The sequence below is a fragment of the Tympanuchus pallidicinctus genome, unplaced genomic scaffold (assembly GCF_026119805.1).
Source record: "Tympanuchus pallidicinctus isolate F22 unplaced genomic scaffold, pur_lepc_1.0 scaffold10, whole genome shotgun sequence".
In the NCBI taxonomy this organism is placed as follows: domain Eukaryota; kingdom Metazoa; phylum Chordata; class Aves; order Galliformes; family Phasianidae; genus Tympanuchus; species Tympanuchus pallidicinctus.
Window position 1 is genome coordinate 13,772,704 of NW_026294619.1, and position 24,384 is coordinate 13,797,087.

The following is a 24,384-nucleotide window of genomic DNA, read 5'->3' on the forward strand; positions in this document are numbered from 1 at the left end:
CTTCAGTGTCTTAACAAAGCTTCTGGATTTTCTGATTGAAGTTCAGCATTTAGGTGACTTTGTTAACATCAAGTTAAAAGGTTCCAATATAATTGAATAAATTCAAAACCAAATATAATAGGTAGGAATTTTGCTAAAACTGTTTGAAATCTGTTATATGAATGTGAAACAATTTTTAAATCATTAGTCCTTCTGAATGTAGTTAAGACTTCTAAGCTTTGAGGAAAAGTCCTAAATGTCTGAATTAAAAAAAAAAAAAAAAAAAGGCAAAACAAAAGGTTCACACTATTCTTTGATATTGATGGGGACAAAGATTATGCCAAAATAATGCGTGCAAGGTCTATCTGCATTTTGGTTTTCCATTTCTAAGTTCTAACTTGTTATGATGAATGTTGGGATGACTCTTTGTTAAGCTCACATCACTTTGATATATCACATAATGACATTTTGTTAAGCTGTCAGAAGACTAGATTAGTGTGTATCTTCAAATGCAGACCCTGAGATCGGAGAAGGTGCAAAAAATTTGGAATAAGCTCCAGTTTTAAGCTGAGGAAAAATATACATACCAGCATTGTTGCTGTCTGTGGACAATTTTAGTTGAGCTGTCCACAAATGGGGAAATGCTGAAGTGATCACTTGCTGTGTGAATGTCTATTTAGCTGCCTTTCATATTAACAAGCTTAAAACCAAAAGATGGACAACAGACAGGTCCATGACAGTGATCAAATACAAAATCAGTTAAAACTAACAATAATAAAAGCTGCATATTAGATATGGATTGGTTACATCGGTAGGATGACAAAATTACGTCTCTGTCTTACTGGTGGTGCTTGTACTTGCTAACAAAGTAATGCATGACCTTGTTCTCAGAGCATATTTGCTGTTTGCTGTCTTTATGTGGGTAAAATATGTGAGTGTGATAGACTGACACTTAAAATCTGCATTATATTGCCCTTTGGGAAGGACTAAGGGGCCAGAGAGTTTTCTTGCATATTTTAGAAGATTCTTTCTGTTAGCATGAATGGCTTCCTGACTTCATAACCATTCAGGATACATTACCATAGATGATAGCCAGCCTTAAAGGGATCTCTGCATCACTGCAGAGGTCACTGGATCAAGGTGTCTGCCAGGACAATGAGCAGTATGAACATATCATCTCTGAACAGCTGAGGATTGAGTGTCCTGGAGCTCCTCAGATATTAAACTACATGACATATCCTCACCAGACATATGGATGAACTTGTCATGTTAGTTTGTTGGTCAGCCCAAGGGATGATATAACAATTATTTAGTAAAGTTCAGGATTTTCTGTAAAATACTGTCAATTACATCATACTGAGCTGAAGAAAAAATCCTATACCTGTAAGATTCAAAACTAAAAGTAAAACAAAATGTAATTAATTTTGACAGATTAGTGCCTGAAATGTCCGACTAAGAGTTTATTTAGCATGTGTTCTTATGGACCAGTCAGCATAAGTGATAATGAGCACCTCATAGAATCCCAAAGAAAACAGTATATTCAAAGCTGGTGAGTATTTACATAGTTAGTTAACAAAAGTGGAAAAGGCACTGTGTAAACCCACCTACTGAAAGAAGCTAGAAAAGATTGCAAAATCAAAGAATCATTAGAATGGTTTGAGTTGGAAGAGAGCTTAAAGCCCACGCAGCCCCAGACCCGTGCTGTGGGCAGGGCTTCCAGGCTGCAAGTGCACATTGTTCAAGGTACAAGAATATTGCTTCTTTAATATAGTCCAAGGTCAGGGAGTTTATAAGCTAACTTCTGTGCTTCAGTTTTGACCTTATTGAGGTAAAAGAAATGTTTGAATAGTCTTTAAAAATGCTAGTAATTTAAATGATAAATGCTGCTAAGTGCTTTTCTCCTTCGTGCCTAAAATTTACACAAAATCTTCCATTGAAGTATACAATCAAGAACCTAGGCAGCTGCATTTAGATTTACATCTACTGCCAAAACAATATATCTTTCAGATAAGAATTTCATGTGTGACTCTTAATAATAATGTTTTAAATTAAAAGTCTGATTCCATCTGAATAATGAAGCAAGATAGCCAAGAAAATAGATATGAGCCTGACGACACAAATTCATTAAAATAAGAAAAATCCATGGAACAGTGATGATAATGAGAAACCATTGAGTATCAGCTGACAACCTGAAAACAATGATTACATTTATGGCTAGCTGCATGGAGGGGTCTGTTTTACTATTTTTAGGTCTTTCTCTCTCTAAATCCGAGGGATAAAAAAAACTGTGGCAACTCAGTTGCTCTCATTACCATGGGCATACAGAATCTTAGTAATACAAAAACTAAGTCTGATGGCTGTATAAGGAATAATGCTTTATTTTACTTAAGTAAAGATTAGCATTGATGATTGCCCTTATTCCTGTACTATATAATTATTTAGTAATGACAAACATTACCACTTCAAGAAGGCAATTTAATGTAATCAAGATATTCTCCTTTCTAATTTTGCTCTTGGTTTCCATTTAATTTGCAGATAGTGTATGTGTTACCTGTCTTCATTTTAGAAATAAGTTGTCCATACAAAATCTGCTTTTAAAATAATTGTTTGAAGATGTGCAATCTTTGTTTTCCTTGTTAAAATATTTTTACCTTCTTCTGAGTATAATGAACTTCCGTAGCAAGTGCTGATGAGATGCATGATTGCCCATCAGTTCCTTGCCCCTTTCTTCATTGCTTATACTGTTCCATTTTTTTTAGCAAATCAACTTACTAGTGAGCAAAAAGTGGCACCAATGCAAGAGCCAAATCCATCCTATAATATCTGTGTATTTGCCTGCCTGCAGGGCTGCACTCATTCTCTTGACAGACCATGGGATGTGTCACGGAGTTGACCAGATCAATCTATGTCTGTGGCAGGGGCGACAGGCCTCTGCCCTCCCCCCCCACCCCAGTCCCACAAAAAATGGGAAGGAAGGAAGGGAGGAAAAGAGCAGCGGCAACAATCTATGGAGGAAAACTTATTTTACTATAATATTGGAATGCAAGATAACACAATATATACAATTTAATTGAAATTGAGATTAATAAATCAGACAAGATGAGAGAGAGAGAGTTCCCGGGACCGAGTCAAACCTGAAAAGCTTGGAACGGCTAGGAAAGCACCTCCAGCACCCACTGCCAGGCAGCAAGAGAGCGCCCCCCCCACCCGGAAGGGCCAGATCCCGTGACTGCTGTAATGTACAGGGATAGGTAGCTGGGATTGGGGCAGTGGCACTTTAATGCCCCGTACACTACATGATGTTTTGATGTGGAATACTGAAGCCCAAAAACAAAAAACAAAAACGTAGAACCCTGGGAAGGCAAATGGGATCCTGGGCTCCATCAGGAGAGGGGTGGTCAGCAGGGACAGGAAGGTGATTGTCCCTCTCTACTCGGCTCTTGTGAGGCCCCATCTGCAGTACTGTGTCCAGGTGTGGAGCCCTCAGTACAAGAAAGACATAGAGATTTTAGAAAGGGTTCAGAGGAGGGCGACTAAGATGATCAGGGGGCTGGAGCACCTCCTCTATGAGGACAGGCTGAGGGAGTTGGGCTTGTTCAGCCTGGAGAAGAGAAGGCTGCGAGGTGACCTCATTGCAGCCTATCAATACCTGAAGGGAACCTACACCCAAGAGGGGAGTAAGCTCTTCAAAAGGGCTGACAATAGCAGGACTAGGGGAAATGGATTCAAGTTGAAGGAGGGAAGATTTAGGTTGGATGTTAGGGGGAAGTTCTTTACAAGGAGAGTGGTTAGGCCCTGGAACGGGCTGCCCAGGGAAGTTGTGGATGCCCCATCCTTGGACGTGTTCAAGGCCAGGTTGGACGGGGTCCTGGGCAACCTGATCTAAATGTGTACGTTTGGTGGCCCTGCTAGGCAGGGGGGTTGGAACTACATGATCCTTGAGGTCCCTTCCATCCCGGGTGATTCTGTGATTCTGTGATAACCATGACAGGATGTTAGGAGTACTGAGAGGGTTCACAGGACAAGCTGATGCTCTGTATATTTCCAGCCAGAGACAAGTTTTATAACTGATCCATCTCCATTGACTTCTGTTGACTATGGAAAGACAAAAGGCACTGCCTGGGACACAGCAAGCTTTTGCTGTTGGAGTGCAGATGGCATGGAAGTGCTTTATGTGACATAAACTGTCACAAAACATTCAGTGCAGTAAAGTTCGCTGTTGAGACCTATTTTCTTTAAGCTTTCAGTCTGTCACCATCTTTTGAAAACTAGCATAGAACCAGCAAGCCCATTTCCGTCAAAAAATGAAAGTCCTGTTTATTCTTCCATTTTCTCCCACCAGGTAATTCCATTCTACAACATCACCTCAGATATTATAGTAGAATTAATGAAGAAAGTAGATTTTTAAAAAGGTAAGTGAAAAGGAAAGGGATACTTTCAGACTAGACATTTGCCACACCTGAGTCTGCTGAACTTCCTAGGTACAATATGAAGCCACTCACTTTCTGCATTATAGGCACAGATGTCCTAAGATGTTTTAATATCACCTCAATATACAGACCTGTAGTTGATTTGAATACCACTAACATTCATTGCTGAGTCCTGTATGGACCATAGCGAGTGTTTCTTTGAGTCTGACTGACAGCTCACACTAAAATGCTGTTAGAGACAAAGAACATCACTTTACTTCCTGTTTTCCTGAAGCCTTGATGGTTATTCTGGTTCTAATGGTTTTCTCTTGATTTAAGATGCATCATCTAATACTTTTTTTGAAGTTAAACTAATGACGTCACAAATCACAGATCTCCCATTTGGCCAGTACTGCCAGTACTTGGTTCACCTGTTTTTTAATTTGTCATTTGGAGGAACTACTGATTGAAGTAAAGTTCTACTTGAAAATATAAAATCTTATGAGTCTGGGGACTTTGTCGTTCTCTGTGCCTTGTACATACTGAAAGTAGCCTGTATTTTGACCTATTTTTCACTAAAACCATATGATTCATTCTGATTACTCTGTACAAAAGAGAAGACTTTCCTATTTTTTTTTTTTGTTGATTTTACAGTTACCTAGTGACACTTTTAAAATTCTTTTGTTATTACAAGTGCAGCAACTTTGTCTTTGCCTCTTTCACTGTAAGAGTTTTAAAGATGACCTCTTCTGATCTTTCAGACACACAGAAAACAGACAAAACCCTGAGATGTCAGGACTCTGAACTTCTGTAGATACAAGAGACGGTAAGGAGTGGTGAATGTGTGAAAATATGCTTATCTTCAGGGTCTGTTTCTTCTTCTATGAAAAAAGTAATGAGAGAACTCTGCCCATGGCAGGGGAGTGGGAACTAGATGATCTTTGAGGTCTGACCCAAGCCATTCTATAATTATATTCTATAAAATATCACAGAACAGAATCATAGGATCATTAGGGTTGGAAAAGACTTCTAGGATCTTCTAGTCCAACCATCCAGATACCACCAATATTGCTCACTACACCATGTCCTTAAGTGTTACATCTATATTTTCCTTAAACACCTTCAGGGATGGTGATTCTACAACTTCTCTGGGAGTCTGTATCTCAAGAAGTATTTCTAAGAATGTCAAATGATAATATATTTCTTTATTATCTCTGAACATACACAATTTTTCAGGTATAGTTACAAGCAATCCCACTTAATGTGAACTTGTCTGGACAACTGATTGCTTAGTATTTCAGTTTGTCCCTTGTTACTTTTTGTATTCAAACATTCAATATTGAATGATGATTTTGCTCTTTGCACAGTTCCCAGTAGTTTTACTCTTCTATTTTTAAATAAATGTTGTTGTATGTAGGTAGGTCACTTTTAGGTGCTTTATGAAGCATTGTTGTTAAGCTATTGCATTTGAATTGTTATGAAAACCAAAGATTTGGGGATTTTGCCATCTTTGTTATTTAGAAGCTATGTTTGTGCACTATTGGAAAAGTCACTTCTTTTCAAAGCTACAAATACCAAAAACAGAAATAAAAACAAGCATGCGATGGCATAAAATGACCACAGGCCAACAAAAAAGCAAGAAAAATGTTCTCTCACATCACATCTTTGTTATGAACTAATATCAAAAGATTTTAGAGTTCAGCTAGGCAAAGAGATATTTAGTTAAGCAAAATAATGAGTTCTGCTATGCATTTCATCTTCAAAATGTCTTACAAAGGTTAAACCTTTAAAATACATCTGTGAAATGAAGCGTTATATTACTAGTGTTACTTTTTTCCCCTCAGTTGAAGTAGATGTTGAATGTTTAAACGTCCAGAGCTGCGGAGAAGGTTGATCAGATTTAGGACTGAAGTTTGTGAGCTTCTCCTGCAGTGCCTGCACTTCTCAGACTGTGCTTGATGTTCTTCACTAATTTATAGTCCACCATCCATTGGTCACGTCCTTCTTTCCCTAGTGTGTCTACAGCTTTCCCTTGCACTGTGTGTACCTACACTTACTGGGTAAGGCTGCCATAACCCTCTAGGTACACCCTCACCTGCCTACATTTGACTTTTCAGATCCCTTTATTTCCTCTGGCAGTACTTTACAAAAAGATCAGTTCTAGAACTCAGCAAAACTCTCAGTTGAAATTGTTTTGTGGAGCCTTGATGAAACCACCATAAATGAATTTGATCCCACATTATGTATAGCCCTCATGAATTTACATAAAGGAGCTCTACATATGAAGGCAGAAAGTGACTCACCACCTCCCATGTTTGCATCAGTCTTAGAAAGATAACATCTGTACCAGGTGGCCCAGGGATGAGAATGGAAGTAGAAATTGCGTCTGTCAAATACCTGTGAGAAAGCAAAATGTCATAATTCTATACTCCGTAAGTTTCAGTGAAAGAGATCTATACTTCAGGAGAGGAAAACCTTCTTTCAGAAGTTTTAAACTGTAATTTGCAGGATTTCTTCAGCTAACTGGTAATGGCTATTTAAATGCTTAGAGATCAACATCAGGAAAACCCTACAGTTTGTAAAAGTATGTAGCTGGTAATATGTGAAGTTGTTTGTAGCAGGCTAGTAACCAATAAAAACCTGGTAGAATTTGACAGTCCAGAAAAGCCTCTACTTGAAAAGCTCAAGAAATTATAAAAAATGACTTAGAACCTCTGGAGATAAACAATAAAAAGAGGAGGAAGTCTGTGATGATTAGCCTTGCTAGCAAGTTTAGTGCATCATATGCTATATATATTAGTACCCAAGTGCATCTGTGAGTTTTTGGATGTCCTCAACTCTGACTGCAGTGGGAGCCCTAGACACTTGGTATTTTGCAGCCTTAGGCTTCTTGTTATTAGTCTGAGGATGCACAGAATCACAGAATGGCCAGGGTTGGAAGGGACCTCAAGGATCATGAATCTCCTACCCCTCTTCCACAGGCAGGGCCACCAACCTCCTTCAATGCTAGACCAGGCTGCCCAGGGCCCCATCTAGTCTAGGCTTGAACACCTCCAGGGACAGGGCATCCACATCCTCTCTGGGCAGCCTGTTGCAGCACCTCACCACTCTCTCTGGAAGAACTTCCCCTGATATCCAACCTAAATCTGCCCTCCTTCAACTTAAAATCATTTCCCCTTGTCCTGCAGTTATCAACCATTTCAAAGAGTTGTTTGTAGGCTCCTGTTTGTAGGCTCCCTTTAGATACTGAAAGGCTGCAATGAGGTCACCCCACAGCCTTCTTTTCTCCCGGCTGAACAGGGCCAGCTCCCTCAGCCTGTCTTCATAGGGGAGGTGCTCCAGTCCCCTGATCATCTCTGTGGCTCTCCTTTGGACCCTCCCTGTCTTTCTTGTACTGGGGGCTCCAGACTTGGACACAGAACTCCAGATGAGGTGTTACAAGAGCAGAGTAGAGGGGGACAATCACCTCCCTGTCTCTGCTGGCCACCCCTCTTCTGATGGAGCCCAGGATTCCATTTGCTTTTCGAGCTGACATAACTGAGGACAAAAATGAACCTTAGCATGTGTTCCTTGAACTGCAGGACATTGTTTCTTGCTTTGTCAAAATATCAATTTTTTTTAATATGTGATTCATAATAATTAACTTGCCTAAAGAAGAAATATACTGCAAAGGTGTACCATAAAAAGTGGAAATATAAATAATTATATAAATAATATAAATATAAATAAGTGGCTGATTTAATTCTGAATATGTTTAAACGGCTAATGTACTTAAAATGCAGAAAATCAAATATTAAAGGCAGCTTTTGTTTCAAAGTAGAAGATTAGTAAGAAAAAACAGTAAAACAGAAGACAAAGTTACAGAAGACATATGGAAAGATCATTAATTTCTTAGCAATAAAAAAGGACTAATAATTTTTCGGGCATTATCTAATAGTGCAACAGTTCTATGAACAGTTGACTGTGACTTGGCACCAGATCAGTTTCCACAGCACAGAGCCCTCTGGGGAGTTTAATGAAGATGGTTACAGTCCTGTTTTACCTTCAAGAAGATAATGTGGCTGATAGCCTAGCTGAAGTGCCTCTACACCAGTGCACACAGCGTAGGAAATAAGCAGGAGATAAAAATTGCAGTGCAATTGGAAAGCTGTGACCTAAATGGCATTACAGAAACACAGTAGGAAGAATTGCAGAACTGAAATTATATGGTTGAGGGAAACAAGCTTTTTGGAAGGGATAGGTCAGGCAAAGGGGATAGAGCAGTTACCCTCTATGTTAAGAAGTGGATAGATTGAGAAGAGCTGCCTCTGAGAAGCAGCCATGATCAGGTTTAGAGCTTGTGTGTAAGAATTAGGGATGGGGCCAATAAAGGACACCTAGTGGTCAGGATGTATTATAGTATGCTTGATCAAGGACAGCCTCCTGACAGGCCTTCTTTCATTAGCTAGAAGAGGTGTCAAGCTTGAAGGCTCTCATCCTGATGGGGAATTTCAACCACCTGGATGTCTGCTGGGAAAACAACACAGCTAGCTGCAAGCAATCCAGGAGTCTTGTGGAGTCTGTTGAGGATGACTTCCTGGTCCAGATACTGGACAGACCAACTAGAGGCTGATGTGATTGCCAAACCACTCTTCATCATGTTTGAAATGCCATGGTTGTCAGGCAAAATTCCTGGTGAATGAAAGAAGAGAATCTCACTCATTTTCAAGGAAGAGAGAAATGAAGTTCTGGGGAACAATGGGCTGACGAGCCTTGTGTATGTGCCTGGATAGATAACGGACAAGATCCTCCTGGAAGAGTTGTTAAGGTACAAATGTGGAAGTGATCCAAGATAGTCAACATGGTTTCATCAAGAGTAGATTGTGCCTGACCAATCCGTTGACCTGTTACAAAGCAGTGATGGCACTGATGGACAAAGGAAGGGCAACTGGTGTCATCTTCCTGGACTTGAGCAAGGCCTTTGTTGAGTTCCCCCAGCACATCCTTGTCTCTAAATTGGAGAGAGATGAATTTGAAGGCTGGACTATTTGGTGGGTAAAGAATTGGTTGGATGGTTTCAGGCAAAGGCTTGTGGTGAACAGCTTAATGTCCAGGTGGAGGCTGGTGACAAGTGGTGTCCCCCAGGAATCTGTCTTGGGGCTGGTGCTTTTCAACATCTTCACTGATAAAGATGTTGACAGATAACAGACAGTGGGATCAAGCATAAATTATTCTTAACAGAACATCCAGGTTGCACTTAGACAATTTAGAGACTTTGTTTGGCTTTTCTAGAGGATAAAAAAAAGTTCTGTTCCTTGCCAAACTCTAGATCCTTTTAGTACAGTCCTTCTCTCAATATTCTACACTTTTGTTATCCTCCTTTCCTTTCAACTTCTGTATCCTTATATTTTTTGTCTTAATTATCTTTTATTGCTGTAAGATGGCTCGCTTCACAGAAACCCTTCTTAAAAGTGCTCCCATTTTCCCTATCCTGAACATCTGTGTGTTTATTTAGTTGAAAATTTCCCAATTGGCTCACAATCCAGTAAGCCACACTCTCATATGAGCACGGAGAGAGACTCCTCTGAAGGAGACCTGGAGGCCACGTGGGTGCTTAATAATTTGGATCTTGTTATCTAGCCTGGTGTTCTGCTAGGCATTCCTAGGAAGGCAGATTTACAGACTGCCTACCAGCTCTTGCTAAGACCTTGTTTGAAGGTGAGGGGAAGATGGATGCGAGAGCCCTTGTTGATGATATAGCAGTGTGAACATAGCTGTTTTACTTTTCATTGTTTTAGACTAATTAAAATGTAAGTACTTTGCGATAAGGACCTAGAGATGCAGACGTATACTGAACAGACATTGCCTTAGGAGAATCCAAGATAGCCAGCAGGTATAATTCATATGCGATTATTTCTTTTAGCTTTCTAAGAAAAGCTGAGAAAATAAGTAACATTCAATCAGTAACTGGGACTATTTCTGGAGCAGTGACTCCTATAAATGGAGAATAGAAAGGAAGAGAATACAGAACTGCATGAATTCGGACTTTTGCAACCATTGAGAAGTAATTTACAAGCAGGATATTTTTTTTGTTGTGGCAGAAAATCCTCAGGCAAAAGGAAAACTTACAAAATTACTCCAAACCCTTTAAGCTCATCATTTCATTAAATAAATTGTAGCCAAACTTTTAGCAGATGAACAGGGTCTGCTTCTGCCTACTGGGAATTGGTATCTCTAAATGTAAACAGACTTCTTTTTTACCCAGTATAAAAGCATTTCACAACTGCTCAAAATGCCAATAATCTCAATTTGTGCATGGCAGCGGCTATATTTAGGGAAGTAGTTTGTGCAGCAGAAGTAATTCTGGAGGCTAAGAATTTCTGGACCTGCCTTCATCTCTGAAGCATATTCATTGTTTCCATTGCTTTTGAGCCTCAGAGTTCTTTTGCTTCAGGTCTAAATGTTTATTAGCTCAAATTGAAGTCTGCCAGTAATCAAAAAGCAGGACTCTCAATTCCAAGTCCTAGCAATGGCACAATGGCATTGAAATTATGAAGGCTTTGATCTTGTGAAAAACAGGAGCAAAATTCCTGTGGAATGTATGGAATACAAAGACAAGCGTGGTTTTTTTTTTTTTTTTTTTTTTTTTTTTGTGTGTGTGTGTGTTTGTGTGTGTCTGTGTGGTTAAAAATAATATCTGCAATAATTCCATGACAAAACTAAAATTGCCTTTCTTACTCTGTGGAGGATGCTAAATAAGAATTTTTAAGTTGTATCTTGTGCTAAGGTAATTATGGGAAAAAATCAGCTTTACATGAATTTGACAGCTGTTTTAAAAGCTCAACTGGCAACCATTCACTACGGTGCTGAAGACCTACGTTCAAAATCTCATATAAGGGCTTGTGTTCTAAAAGCTAGCTAAGACTTGAGATTGCATAACAAAAATGACAGCCTTAGTGCAAAGGCAAATAGAAATCAATCTGTGATATTGAGATGTTTGTGTTTCCTGTATAAAGGGGACAAGGAATTAGAAGGTAATGCTACCCTGAATGGTTTGATGTCCCCAGTTGGGGACATCAGTTTACAGTGACTTAAATGTACATTGGCTGCTTAGATACACCAGAAACTGACAGATCAGTACAGTCCTATAAATCTTGAACAACAAGTATAGCTTTTCAAAAACAACCTTTCAGGAGAAGAAAAAGCCCAAAATAATGACAGTGCACTGACAGTATAATAAAGAGGAATTCGTTATTCTGACTGCAGGGGTTGACAGAGACCAGAGGGCAAATGCATAAAAAAGGAAAAAAAAGCCTGTGTTCAAATGTCACAAAATCCCTGCTTCAATTGAAAGAAAAATAAATATTCTAAAATTATTTTATATGAGCATAATAATAAATAAAAAGTTAATTTATCTGATCATGGCAAATATTTCTGAGCACAAAGCTGAGGATGCAGTGTTATCGTATATGATATCATCTGAGTACAAATAAATGCTTTTTAGGGTTGTCACTGCCATGAAAATAAATGAAGCCTATTACAGCTGATGGTGAGGAAAAATGGAGCAAAAATTAAAATGAATAGTTAGTGAAGGGTTAAATAGGTAAGATGGTCTTTGGGAGTAATTTTTCTTGACAATTTTTTGGTTACCATTTAATTGTAGAAACAAATCTGATTATTACTATTTCTTTTATTACTGGAAAAGAATAATAGCAGCTCACAGGAGTGACTACTTCTATATGCAGACATAAATTGCACCCTCAGACAAGATCTCAGTCCCACAGAGGAACAGAAATAAATTGAAAACCCAGTTGTTTTTCTGAAGATATTTGTTCTAAACATACATTCTTGCATAATTTGTCTTCCTATTACTATTATAACTGTAGGGGTTTTTTTTAAGGATTTTTTTTTTTTTTTTTAATTGAATGCTTTTGTGAGGAAGAAGGATTTTTTCAGTTTTTGTTCCCTTGATATTTCCTATGCAAAGTTACAATCCTCATGCAGCTTGTATGAAGAGGATTAGAACATGTCATCACTAATTGCAGATGAGGATTTAATGCAGAGATGGTCAGAAGAAGAAGATAAATGAGATTGCCCCACCTGTCTTTATTCAGACTACACAGACATTTTGCTTCTGCCACTGCTGCTCCAGAGATTTTGCTTGGCTTTCATATTTCTTATCATTATATGGCAAGAGAAAATTTTTGTTGAATATAATGAATGACTGATTTTTCTATTGCTTGTGCTCATTATTCCTAAGGATCCATTTCTGCCCTAAGAACCACAAAGACTTAGCTGTTCTCACACACACGAAAAAAAAAAGCAGGTGGAAAAAAGAATAATTTATGAATTAAAAAAAAAATAAATCACAGATTGCATTTGCAGAAGTATGTTTTCCTCCTCCACCACTCCTTTTTTTTCCTGTTTCTGTTAGACAGTAAACTTTGGAGTACTGGCATTGATCTTCTAGTATGCCATAAGAGTGCATCATATGATGATAGAAACCATCTGCAAATATTACTGTTATTTCAACAACAGGTAGTAGTAATTTAACTAATATGCTTTAGGAATTACATGAGTAGCAATAGAACAAAATAATGTCAGCTTGCATTTCCCATTGTTTTGTTTCAAGACAAATCAATTGCAAAACACAAATCAAAGTAATGGATGCACATTGTAGACAATTTTGGGTCCGAAGCATTAATGACCGAGAGAACTTTCTCTCATAAATATTATACAATAAAGATCCAAAAAGCTCCCATGTGAGGCCTTGAACTACTTGGAAGGACATTTTATATTAGCCCTGACATTCTTTAATGGGTTAAAAACTAATGAGTAGGACAAAATGAGTAAGACCAAGTAGTCCAAGTTACATTGCAGTTCTCTGGATGGATCATTCTTCACTAAACCACGTAAGTAAAGGACAGAAGTTACTGTCCCTTAATTTGCTTTAAAAAAGATAATTTTCTTTCGAAGTCTACCTCAGACCTTTCAATAAGACAAAAAAGTGACTCAGCAGTTTCAAAATATGATCGAGGCAGTGGGAATTTCATTATCTTCAGTCATCTAATGAGAAAAAGAATTTTGTTACAATTTTGTTTTCAGGACTTGTCAGCCCCTGTACTCAGCACTGGTGAGGCTGTACCTTGAGTACTGTATCCAGTTTTGCGCCCCCCTCTGCAAGGAAGTCATTGGGGCCTTGGAGAGTGTTCGAAGAAGGATGACAAAGCTGGTGAGAGGTCTGGAGCACAGGGTTTATGAAGAGCAGCTGAAGGAGCTGGGATTGTTCAGGCAGGAGAAGAGGAGGCTCAGGGGAGACCTTATTGCTCTGTATAACTACCTGAAAGGAGGTTGTAGTGAGCTGGGAGTCAGCTTCTTCTCTAGACAAGTGATAGGACTAGAGGGAATGGCTTCAAACTGTACAAGGGGAGATTCAGGCTGGACATTAGGAAATACTACTTTTCTGAAAGTGTGGTCAGGCACTGGAATGAGCTGCCCAGGGAGGTGGTGGAGTCACCAACCCTGAAAGTGTTCAAAGAACGTTTGGACATTGTGCTGAGGGACATGGTTTAGTGAGAGCTATTGGTGATAGTTGGATGGTTGGACTGGGTGATCCTGTGGGTCTTTTCCAACCTTCATGATTCTATGATTCTATGATTCCATGATTCTAAATCTTGATAGATCAGGAAAATGGAAAGGACTGTCTCTTGATTGAGTCTGAAGAAGAGTTTGAAATTCATTTTCAAGCAGAAATTATATATTTTTTTTTAAATTCTACCTTTATTAATAAAGTCAATGAAATATGCAGTAAAGCTACCTCATTGTCTAACATCAACAGAGCTATAACCAAGGTTCCACTTTTCTGTATGTTCTTCCTATGCCATATTTTGGCTTTTCTCTTCAGGGAAAGGATATGTATTTTTTTCTGGGTCATTTAGAAAGCAGCTTGTGATTTGTATTAAGAGTAGAATTAAATGCTATGTGTTTCTCAAAATTAAAGGAAAATAAAATTTCGGTTGTATCAAATAGTTGTTGATGTAACATTTTGGTTCTTGATCACCTGAACCCACGATGAAAATCAGTATCTTGCCATGAGAACAATGTTACTAAAATGAATGTTTTAGACTTTTACTCAGAGCAGTTCCTGTGAGGAAGAAATACTTCCTGAGGACAGTGCGTGGTATTTTAAAACTTGTATGACATTTTGCAAAAGATATAACAGATACAGTAAGAGTGCTCTCTCCCTGACAAAGCAATGTCTTACATATCAGAAGAGCATACCTGCAGAGCAGACAACATTTGAGTTCTCTACAATAAGCTTTTGCTGAAGTGATCATGTAGCTCTACTTTTCCTGGAATGTTGCCTCTGTTTTAATGTATAGCTGTTGGTGGTGCAGGGTTTAATGCAGGGAAAGTTCTGGAAAAAATGAAGGAAATCTTGCTGCAAACTTTGTCAGTGGCTTGGCAACTTATTAGGAGACAGATTAACATTCTGTTGAGTCATCTGTGCTATCAAAGTTTGGGGTTCTGTGCAACACAGTGGTTTACAGAAGCCTGCTCAGATTTTTTTGCTTCCTTTCATCTCAGTGGAGATGCTGCTGTCTAAATAGCCTTCGGGGAAAATTTCCTTTGTGGGACACAGACATAGCAGTGGGAATAGCTGGAGCCTGCTGAAGGTAACGATTGTATTTTTTTCTTCTAGAAAAGGCAAATAAATACCCTGTAGACTTCATACAAAAGATCTCAGGAAGCATTTTTATTACCTTTTACTGATTTGGTTTGCTTTTTTGATAAGTATTTTTTGAAGACAAATGGCTTTGGATAGTCTAGGCATGGAATATTTTCATTATTCTTTTATCTGTTTTTCAGCAATGCTAGCTTGGTGGAGCAAATGGGGAAAGCTGTTACCAAGGAGGAAGAGGGAGAAGTACTTGAATGCAGACAAAGTGGAAATTCTCCTTCAGCCAGAGCCATTTCTCACCAGTTTCCTCAAAGCTGTGAGAACATACCCAAAAGATCACAACTCATATAGGTAAAAGCAAACCAGGTATTTGTAAGAGAAAGTACTGCTATAGAAGTAAGATATAATATGGGTAATTTAAAATTCTCAACTTCTACTCTATTTTCCAAATTGACTGGTGTTTGTAGGGTCTCAATAAATACATCTCAAAAGATGCTATTTTCAGAGACGTCATCGCCCCTATCAAAAACAGATCTATTTAATGATGGTGTGCAGTCAAAGAATTCCTCTCCATTCTGCAAGATCACGTTTCATTTCAACAAAGTAAAGCTATACCAAAAGGTACAACAGTTTGCCATAGAATCATTTGAGTTGGAATGGACCCTTACAGGAGATTTATCCCAACTCCCCTGTAATGAACAAAGACACCTGCAGCTTGATCAGGGTGCTCAGAGCCTCATCCAGCCTGATCAAGGATGTCTCCAGGGACAGTGCATCCACCACCTCTCTGGGCAAGCTGTTCCAGTTTCCTTCACTACTCTTATTGTGAAATAACTTCTTCCTTATATCCAGTCTAAATCTCCCCTCTTTTAGTTTGAAACAATTTCCCCTTGTCCTATCGCCACAGGTCCTGCTGAAGAGTCTGCCCCCTTCTTTCTTACAGCCCCCCTTTAGATACCAAAAGGTTGCTTTCAGGTCTCCCTGGAGCCTTCTCTTCTCAGGGCTCTCTTAACCTGTTCTCATAGGGGTGGGGTTTCATCCTTTGGATCTGTTTTGTGTCCCTGCTCTGAAAACACTCCAACAGGTCCTCGTCACTCCTGTATGGAGGACTCCACATCCGAATGCAGCACTCCAGGGTACAGATGGCTTTCTGGAATGCAAGGGCACATTTCTGTCTCATGTTCAGCTTGCCATCCTCCAGCACCCCCAAGTCATTTTCTGTGGGGCTGTGTTTTAATCCTTACATTCTGCACCTTGTATTGATAACAGGGTTTTTTGTGATCCAGGTGCAAGACATTGCACTTGGAAAAATTGAAACTTGAAAAAAGAATTAGAAAAATTAGCCAGTAGCCTGGCTGATCTTAAAACTCAAGCTCAAAATTTTAATATGCAGTGGATTGTCACTTTATACCATTCTACACAAAGAATATTTAATGATGTATTTGAGAATATTGTAGAGGGGTCTATAATTAGGATAAGGTAAGGCTTCTTTTATGAAGAATTTTTTTTTTTTTTTGTACTGATTAAAGAATTTTGAAAATATTGTGCATTGATTATTTTTACTCTGTATATTAATGCTGCATATATTGTGTTTGTTTCTCTGTAAAACAGGGTGGAATTAGAAATACCCAAGTTTCTTTTACATTCAGGAGGCAAAATATATTAAATAGACTACACAAAAAAGTGAGGTTGTCTGGATTTTATCTGTATTAATGTATTTTCAAGGCTAGGCTTTTCAAGGTCTTTCCCCTAATCTTGTACTAGACCGCATTTTCCTATCCATTAAAGGTGCCTAAGTTTAACAGTGTGGCTTAATTTAAAAATGGTGGATTAGAGCTCAAAAAATAAAGCATTCCATTTCTAGTGCCAAGTATAGAAAATGCCCTCCTCTTATCATTCTTTAACGGAGGGTGGCCAGCTTTGCATTCTGTCTATTTTTGATTAGAAGCTAAGCACAAATCTGATCTGGAATGGTAATTACTATATTCCAGTTTAAGTCACAGATCACTGCGGCTATTATTTATTCTCAGGCAGAAACAATTGTCCCTCCAGCCCCCAACTACTGGATACAATTCTCAATTGCTAACCTTTTGCTATGAGTGAAAACTGCATTATTTCTCCTTTGCTTCAGTAGCTGTGGGCTCCCTCACCTGTGACAACTGAGGTAACTGCACTATCTGTTATCCATTCTCTGTGGAAAGATTTGAAGATTTCCTATGCTTTCTTTCACTACGGATCAGAAACCACATAACTTTTCAATGCTAAGGATGGTCAATCGTCCCTTATCTAGTTTTTCTCTTCGTAAGTAACTGCACACAGATCAGCCAGAGAGCAGACTGCCTCTACAAAAATTTTATTGTTCTCTTGTTGGAGTAGGTGAGGGGACCTATGCATACTTAAGCCTATCTTGGCAAATTAAAACAAAACAAAACAAAAAGGATGATAGAACAATAATTGCTAGTTGTGACAATTTTCTTTGCTATGAAGAATACTAAATTTATATCATTCTGTTAGAAGACATAGGCTAATATGGAACGGAAATCAACAAATAAGCAAGGAAAATGCCTATGATAACTGAAAGTCTTTGCCCAAACTAAGCCAGATTGGTAAAAAGTGTCCTTAAATTTCATGTAGGTCTTACAATAGAACACCTGCAAATTTTTACCTTATGATTGACAATGTTATGAATGTACAGAGAAAAAAAATCCAAGCTCTGGAGAGTTGGAAAGTTTCCTGAGTCTTTTTTATCTGAACTATTACTCAGTCAGCTTCAGACTTCCAGATGAATGCTCTGACACAGCAGCGGGGTGCACATCGGCAGACCTTTTGCACTGGCAACAAAGTCTCCTAGAAGCTGACTGTACTCCTAATGCAGTGTCCAGGTTTGCTGGTATGGCGAGAGTTTTTGGATTGGTGTCTGTGTGCTCCTTCAGAGAAAAACAGAAGAACTCCCTAATACCCCAACTTTTTCTGCTGGAGCTGTTTAATGCGGAAAAAAGTAACTCCCCAAAGGTAAGCCTATTGTGAAATAATGAGTTACTGTCTCCAGTCTGTAATTCCTAGGTTCAGGCTGATGCTTTTGCCGATGAACATTTTAGACTAGACTTACCACTTCTCTCGAGCAGATGTATATAATAGAAAAGTTGAGAATTTCAAGACATATCTCACCAATTTACTATATATAACATATCTGAGAAACTAGACATCTAACAGTAAGGAAAGGGGGGACAGACAGGAGCTGCTGATCAGACTACAAGACCTGTTGAAGTACTTTCATCTGGATAGAAACTTCTAGGACCAATATTTATCAATATTTAAATATATCTTGAAGAAGCTACGCATTGTAAGTAGTAACACTATTTAAAAGAACTGAGTACACTAATGGCAGAATCCACAACAGGTGTCACAAGGTGGTAAACGTTCTTCAAAGTAGACAAATGCAATGTTCAAGACATCTCATTTCCTGCCAAATATTACTAATGAATAGAACATAATGTGAGCAAGAGAGGTGCAAAAAGGACAAGAGGCCTGAATAAAATGTCAATTTTCAGTAGAGGATGTAAAGGCAGGAAAATCTACCATAATCAGCCATAACTGAAACAAGATTCCTCGCTCCTTTCCAGCATATGGAAAACATTTTCCATTGTCATCAACGTCCCCTTACACTACAAATGATAGGAAGGTACAGGTAACTGGAAAATCAGTCTTCAAAATCAAAACATTTTAAAATGGAAAAAATACAGTGATTTTAAGTACACAGAATGCGTACAGAGGATTAGCTAATACAGAAGTGCTGGTGAAGCATATTTTTGGGAGTAAGAAAATATTTTCTTCTGTATTTTTATGAGAATTCTATTGCACTCACTCCACCATAAATTTTCCACTGCTGTTAATAGACATTTCAAGAATTTGAAGCCAAGACTGGATGCTGTAAAATTTCAGATAACGGCTCTGAGGAAACAGAGCAATATGCAGACCACCTCACCTTTTCATACTTAGATTCCCACAGAGAAAAACAGTTTTAAGAAATCCGGTTGTGTAATGAAAAGGCAGAGAAATATTTCATCTTGTTATTTTCCTCTCCTAAATCTCAGGCTCACATGCTCCCCCTTGGCTTCTGAAGGCATAACTATTTACTTGTCAATCATGAGCAAAATGTCCCTTCCTGGAAGACCTTTTCCCCAGCTCTTAACGTAGTTTTTGGAGTTGGATCATGGTATCTACTAAGGCTAGAAGCTGTGAGGTATGAGCCAGGAATGTCCAACCTGCATGCCTGGCCCAGCACACCCTGCAGCTGTGCTCCTGTGCCGCACCATCCTGATAGAGACTTCATTCATTTTTAAGGATGAGACACAGAAAGAGTACAATTTAATCAAAAATATCTGACAAACACCTTGCAGCTGAACAATATGCTGTCAGCTCACTGAGAATTGCTACCATTGCCATAGAACCAGACTGATTTGCTAGTTTCACAAAAACAAGTTCAAATTTCCCACTAGTTCAATGTTTTTGTTGCCTACTTTTTTCCCTTCTTTTAATATTTCATTAAATATTAAAACAATTTTTGTTATTTATATACAATAACTATATTAAATATCTCATGAGGGCTGCTCTGAAAGTAATGCCTCCTATTTTACTATGTTGGTCCAAAATGTCAGAGGCAGATGTTGGTGGTATGGCAGTAGAGGCTGACTCTTCCCACCAGTATTCCATTATACACTGTTGCTCTATGACAACTGGTGGCAGAAGGGCAGTCTGACAGAATGGTGTCTGATGTGGAAGTGTGTATGAAGCAAAGGAGTGTCACTGAATTTTTGTATGTGAAAATAATGGCATTCATTGACAGCTGATAAAAATTTATGGAGACCGAACAGCAGATGTGAGCACAGCAAAGCGGTAGATGATGTGTTTCAGCAGCAGTGACTGCAAGTGTGTCACCTCTTCTGGAGCAGATTTTTATGAGAGGAGCCTGCTGCATACAGGCTCTTGTCCATTGCTGATAAAAATGTATTGCTAGTGGTGGTTACTATGTTCAAAAAATCACAGAATGGCTTGGGTTGAAAGGGACTTCAAAGATCATCTAGTTCTAGCTCCCCTGCCATGGGTAGAGTGGTTGTTGTTGAAAAATGTTTCGTAGCTGAGAATTTGCTCTAGTAAGTATTGTTATTGTGCTCGCTTTATCAGTTATAGTTCCCTGGAAATAAATAGGAGTCATTACTTTTGATTCAACCTATATATGTGTGGCCAAAGACAATCCCTCTTCATACAGTGCAGCCCAAACAAGCCAAAAGTTTCCACAGCCGTAGTCTAACCAACAGTTGTGTTATCCTGACTGGACAGTCAGGAAGGATTGCAAGTCCCTGGAGGTGTTCAAGAACTGTGTGGATGTGGCACTGAGGGACATGATTAGCAGCCATGGTAGGGATGAGCTAGTGGTTGGACTGTGTGATCTTAGTGGTCTTTTTCAACCTTAAGGATTCTGTGATTCTGTAAGTCTGGCTAGGAAAATACTGCTTTTTGCCTTTTCTGTGTTGTGTTTCAGGATATAACTCTTAGAATAAGAAGGGAAATTTAAACAGAAAGGAAGCTAGCATTTGAAGACAGACCCTGTTGTTTGATGCCTCTATTAGCCAACATAACATCTGTCAAGGAAGCTTGGACACCTGGTTGTGTGTTTTTAGCAATGCATGACCTGATATTTGCTGTCTCTTCGACTTACCCCTTGTGATGCAGAGGAGATCTGACACTAGCGCCAAGGGATTTCCTTTGTAGAGTGGAACTGCTCTGGGATTCCTCTTAGCAGTGCTGTCATCTCCATTTCAAACTACATCTGATCTGCCTGTGAGGACTATGACAGACAGCTGACCAGCCAAAACATGCCCTAGATGTCTCATATCTGCCTAGGAAGGATTGAGGTAAGTCAAGCTCTTCCTCTGACCTAATGGGCTCATCTAGAGCTACCTCACCAGAGTAAGTTGCATCAAAAAGAGAGGGCTCCTGCCTGCTCTTAGATTAACTGTAGCCAAACCTGACTTTAGTTGAAGCCACTGACTCTTGCCTGTACGGGACATTGATGCCATCCTGCAACAGTCATATCTGAGTTTAAGCTTAAGGTTTTGGAGATAAGGAACAGCAAAGCCAAACCTGTTGCTGACTAGCAGAAGGGCAAAGATGTGAGGGAGCAAACATAGGAGATAAAGTCATTCTGAATATAGTGAGTGGCAAACAAATATACTTTCAGTGAGATGATACTGCAGGACATTACATTTTTGCTGGATTTTCCTGAAGCCTCAAGCAGCAGGATATGCAGATGCTCTGCTAATTCTGAGTGATTATTTTGGAAAAAAAAACACACCTGATTCCCACACAGGGAGTTGGAAGGCTTAGGATCTGAACAGGTGGGGTTTTGTAGCATGCTGTTAAATCTGTGTGGACATGATTTATATTGTTACTCATGTAGATGATCCTCCTCCACCGCCCCAATACAGTTTGAAGTGACTAATGGTTTCTAGGAAGTCCCCAGACAAAGCCAGGATTAGATCTGGTTCTGCAATGGCTGTCTGAAATGATAGGAAGGGAAAATTTTATTGTTGAGTTACTCAAGGCCTTGTCTATTCTTACGTCTCATCATTAACTTTCTGGACATGCAATGGTTGTTACTGTGTTGTTAACACCATGGTTAGCACTAGAACTGAGATTAAGGCACTGATCAGCAGGTCAGAAAAGATTTTTTTCCTGTTAGACCCAGCAAGTTATTTTCTGGATGAAGCAATTCATTTTGGTTAGCACTGGGATGAGCACGGACTTCTGTAATATCGATACAGAAATGTTTAGGTTTAGGATTATGCTCATTTTTAACAGATTAGAAAAATCAGGGTAGAAGAGAGAAGCTAACTTGCTTGATTCTGCAGGACAAGAAGAGTTTGGATTAGGAATGGTGATGATGAGACAAATGGCTTATAACTAGCCATGCACTGCTATGTGTGTTGCTGAGGCTATTGTTAGTACTAGTATTGGGTTTGTGGTTTGTAACTGAAGAGCTTGAGGAACTAAGCTTATTCCTGAATATCAGAGAACCCTGTGGGTGGAGGAAGGCTGATGTCAGGCAGGATTTTATGCTGTGGGAAAGTTTCTTCAGGATAAATTTATATTGGATATCAGGAAAAACTTCTCAGAAGAGCAGTGAGGCAGTGGCACAGGTTGCCCAGGGAGATGGTAGAGTCACTGTCCTTGGAGGTGTTCAAGAGCTGTGTGGATGTGGCACTGAGAGACATGATTAGCAGGCATAGTAGGGATGAGTTGACAGTTTGGACTGGATGATCTTAGTGATCTTTTCCAACTTTAACGTTTCTATGACTCTATGAAAAGTCTCTGCATTGGAGAATGCCTTCGCTAGTACTGACGGTAATAACATCTGAGGCACAATATGTTCAAGGCTTACCATGGCAGAGATAAAGTCAAAATCCCCAGGTCCAACGATGAGGGTTAGGTCTGGGTGAGACATAGCGAGGGGAAGGATGGTGGTGGGACAGAGAGTAAGATGAGGCAGGGAGAGTTACTGCTTTGGCTGCTGTGTGGGAAATTAGAGGAGAGGGACCTCCTGCATATTCATGACTCTGTATTGCTGTAGCACTCAAATAGGATTTCTAGGCCTCTGGTGCAGGCAGATCTGGAAGATGAACATGCAAGTTGTAGTGCTAGCTTTATGTATGCTTGTAACTGATGCTGCTCTGAGGACTAAGATTTATTGATGGATGCTGAAGGACTTTTAGTATTTCTGCTGACAAAATGCGCTGGCATGTGGGTGCTTTTGCATGTTACTGCACTATAGTTGAGGCTGCACTTGAGGCAAGGATTACAGCTAAATATTTGGCAGTAGGGTTTGAATAACTGTGCTTTTTTTTGCCTCCTGAGAGGCTTCCATGGCAGGTTAAGGGATGAGCTGATGATAGAACAGCTGGCTCCAGCTATGCAAGAAGGATTGGGAGGAGGATAGATGCATGCAGGGGTGAATGCTGTGTGGTGTCAGTAAGATCAGGGCTTTCAAGAGAGGCTGGTGAAAGTGGAAAGAAAAAAAAATCAGTGGAAAAAGGAACAGTGAGGGAGAAAAGTGAGAAGGAAGAGACAAAAGACAGAAGCAATTTTCTAGAGCTTCTCTTTTTCTCTTTTCATCCCTGTCCTTCTTATCTTCAGGGTACACACTAACTCAAAGCCTGTACTCTCAAAAATGAAGCACAGTATGAGATACAGCTTTCTGTGTTGTTTACAGTAAATACTCTCAGGTTTGCTTGTGAGATCTGGCCTTTTTTAGCATCTTGTGAACACTACAGCCTGTTTTTCTCCAGTGCTTTTTAGCAGAAGACAAAACACAGCAGGCTTTTTTTGCTTTTTTTTTTTTTTTTTTGAGGCTTTTGTTCTGTATATCTTCAGATCTCTGAATGTTGGTCCTCACAATTCACCAGAACAGGAATGGAGCTTCAATTATTCAGAAGTGTTAAGAAATAATCTATCTAGTATAAATCATGATGATGATGATAAAGGACTATTATAGATGTGTATCTATGTATTAGGGTTGCTTCAAAAGTAATGCATTCAATTTTGTTTTGTTGGCTTGCAGTGTCAGAGGCAGTTGTTGGTATGGCAGTAGAGGTTGAAACTTCTCACCAGTATTCCATTACATTTTGTTGCTGTGTGACAGATGGCAGCAGAAAGGCAGTCTGATGCAATGGCATCTGACATGGGGGTGGAGCAAAGGTGTGCCATTGAATTCCTCCATGAAGAATAAATGGCACTCTGTGACACTTGTTGATGCTTGCTGAACGTTTCTGGAAACCAAATAGTGGATGTGAGCACAGTGAGGTGGTGAGTGACGCGTTTCAGCTGTGGTGACAGCAACAGTGGTTCACCTCCACTGGTGCAGATATTTACGAGTGCATACAAGCTCTTTTTCATCACTGGCAAAAATGCATAGCTAATGCTGGTGACTATGTTGAAAAATAGCATAGCAAGGAATTTATCAAATACTATTAATGTGTTCTTTTATCTGTCATATTCTCCATGGAAATAAATAGGAAGCTTTACTTTTGGAGTGAGCTACATATATGTTTGTACGCAGGTGAAGGAGTCAGTTCTCAATAAAAGTGGATCTGCTTCTGGGTTAAAAAACAGGAGAAGCAAGATTCTGACTGTGAGTCTGACATGATATTGCAACTTGAAATCTAATTCAGGAAAGAACAGAATTTAAATAACATTTGGATGCAACAGCAGGAAACAGAAGGAACAGGTGTTTAACATGATTTATTTCAATTGTTTAACCTTTTTTTTAATGCCAAAACC

At 39.2% G+C, this 24,384-nt stretch overlaps 1 protein-coding gene across 3 annotated transcripts in view; it reads right to left on the bottom strand.

Moving 5' to 3' along the window:
* Nucleotides 1-24,384, bottom strand: part of HTR1F (5-hydroxytryptamine receptor 1F) — a 114,227-nt gene that overhangs the window by 52,029 nt on the left and 37,814 nt on the right. For all 3 annotated transcript variants that reach the window (XM_052703871.1, XM_052703857.1, XM_052703865.1), the window contains exon 2: nucleotides 6,692-6,785. The gene's annotated coding sequence lies outside the window, so the exon portion shown is untranslated. The remainder of the gene's footprint in view (nucleotides 1-6,691; nucleotides 6,786-24,384) is intronic.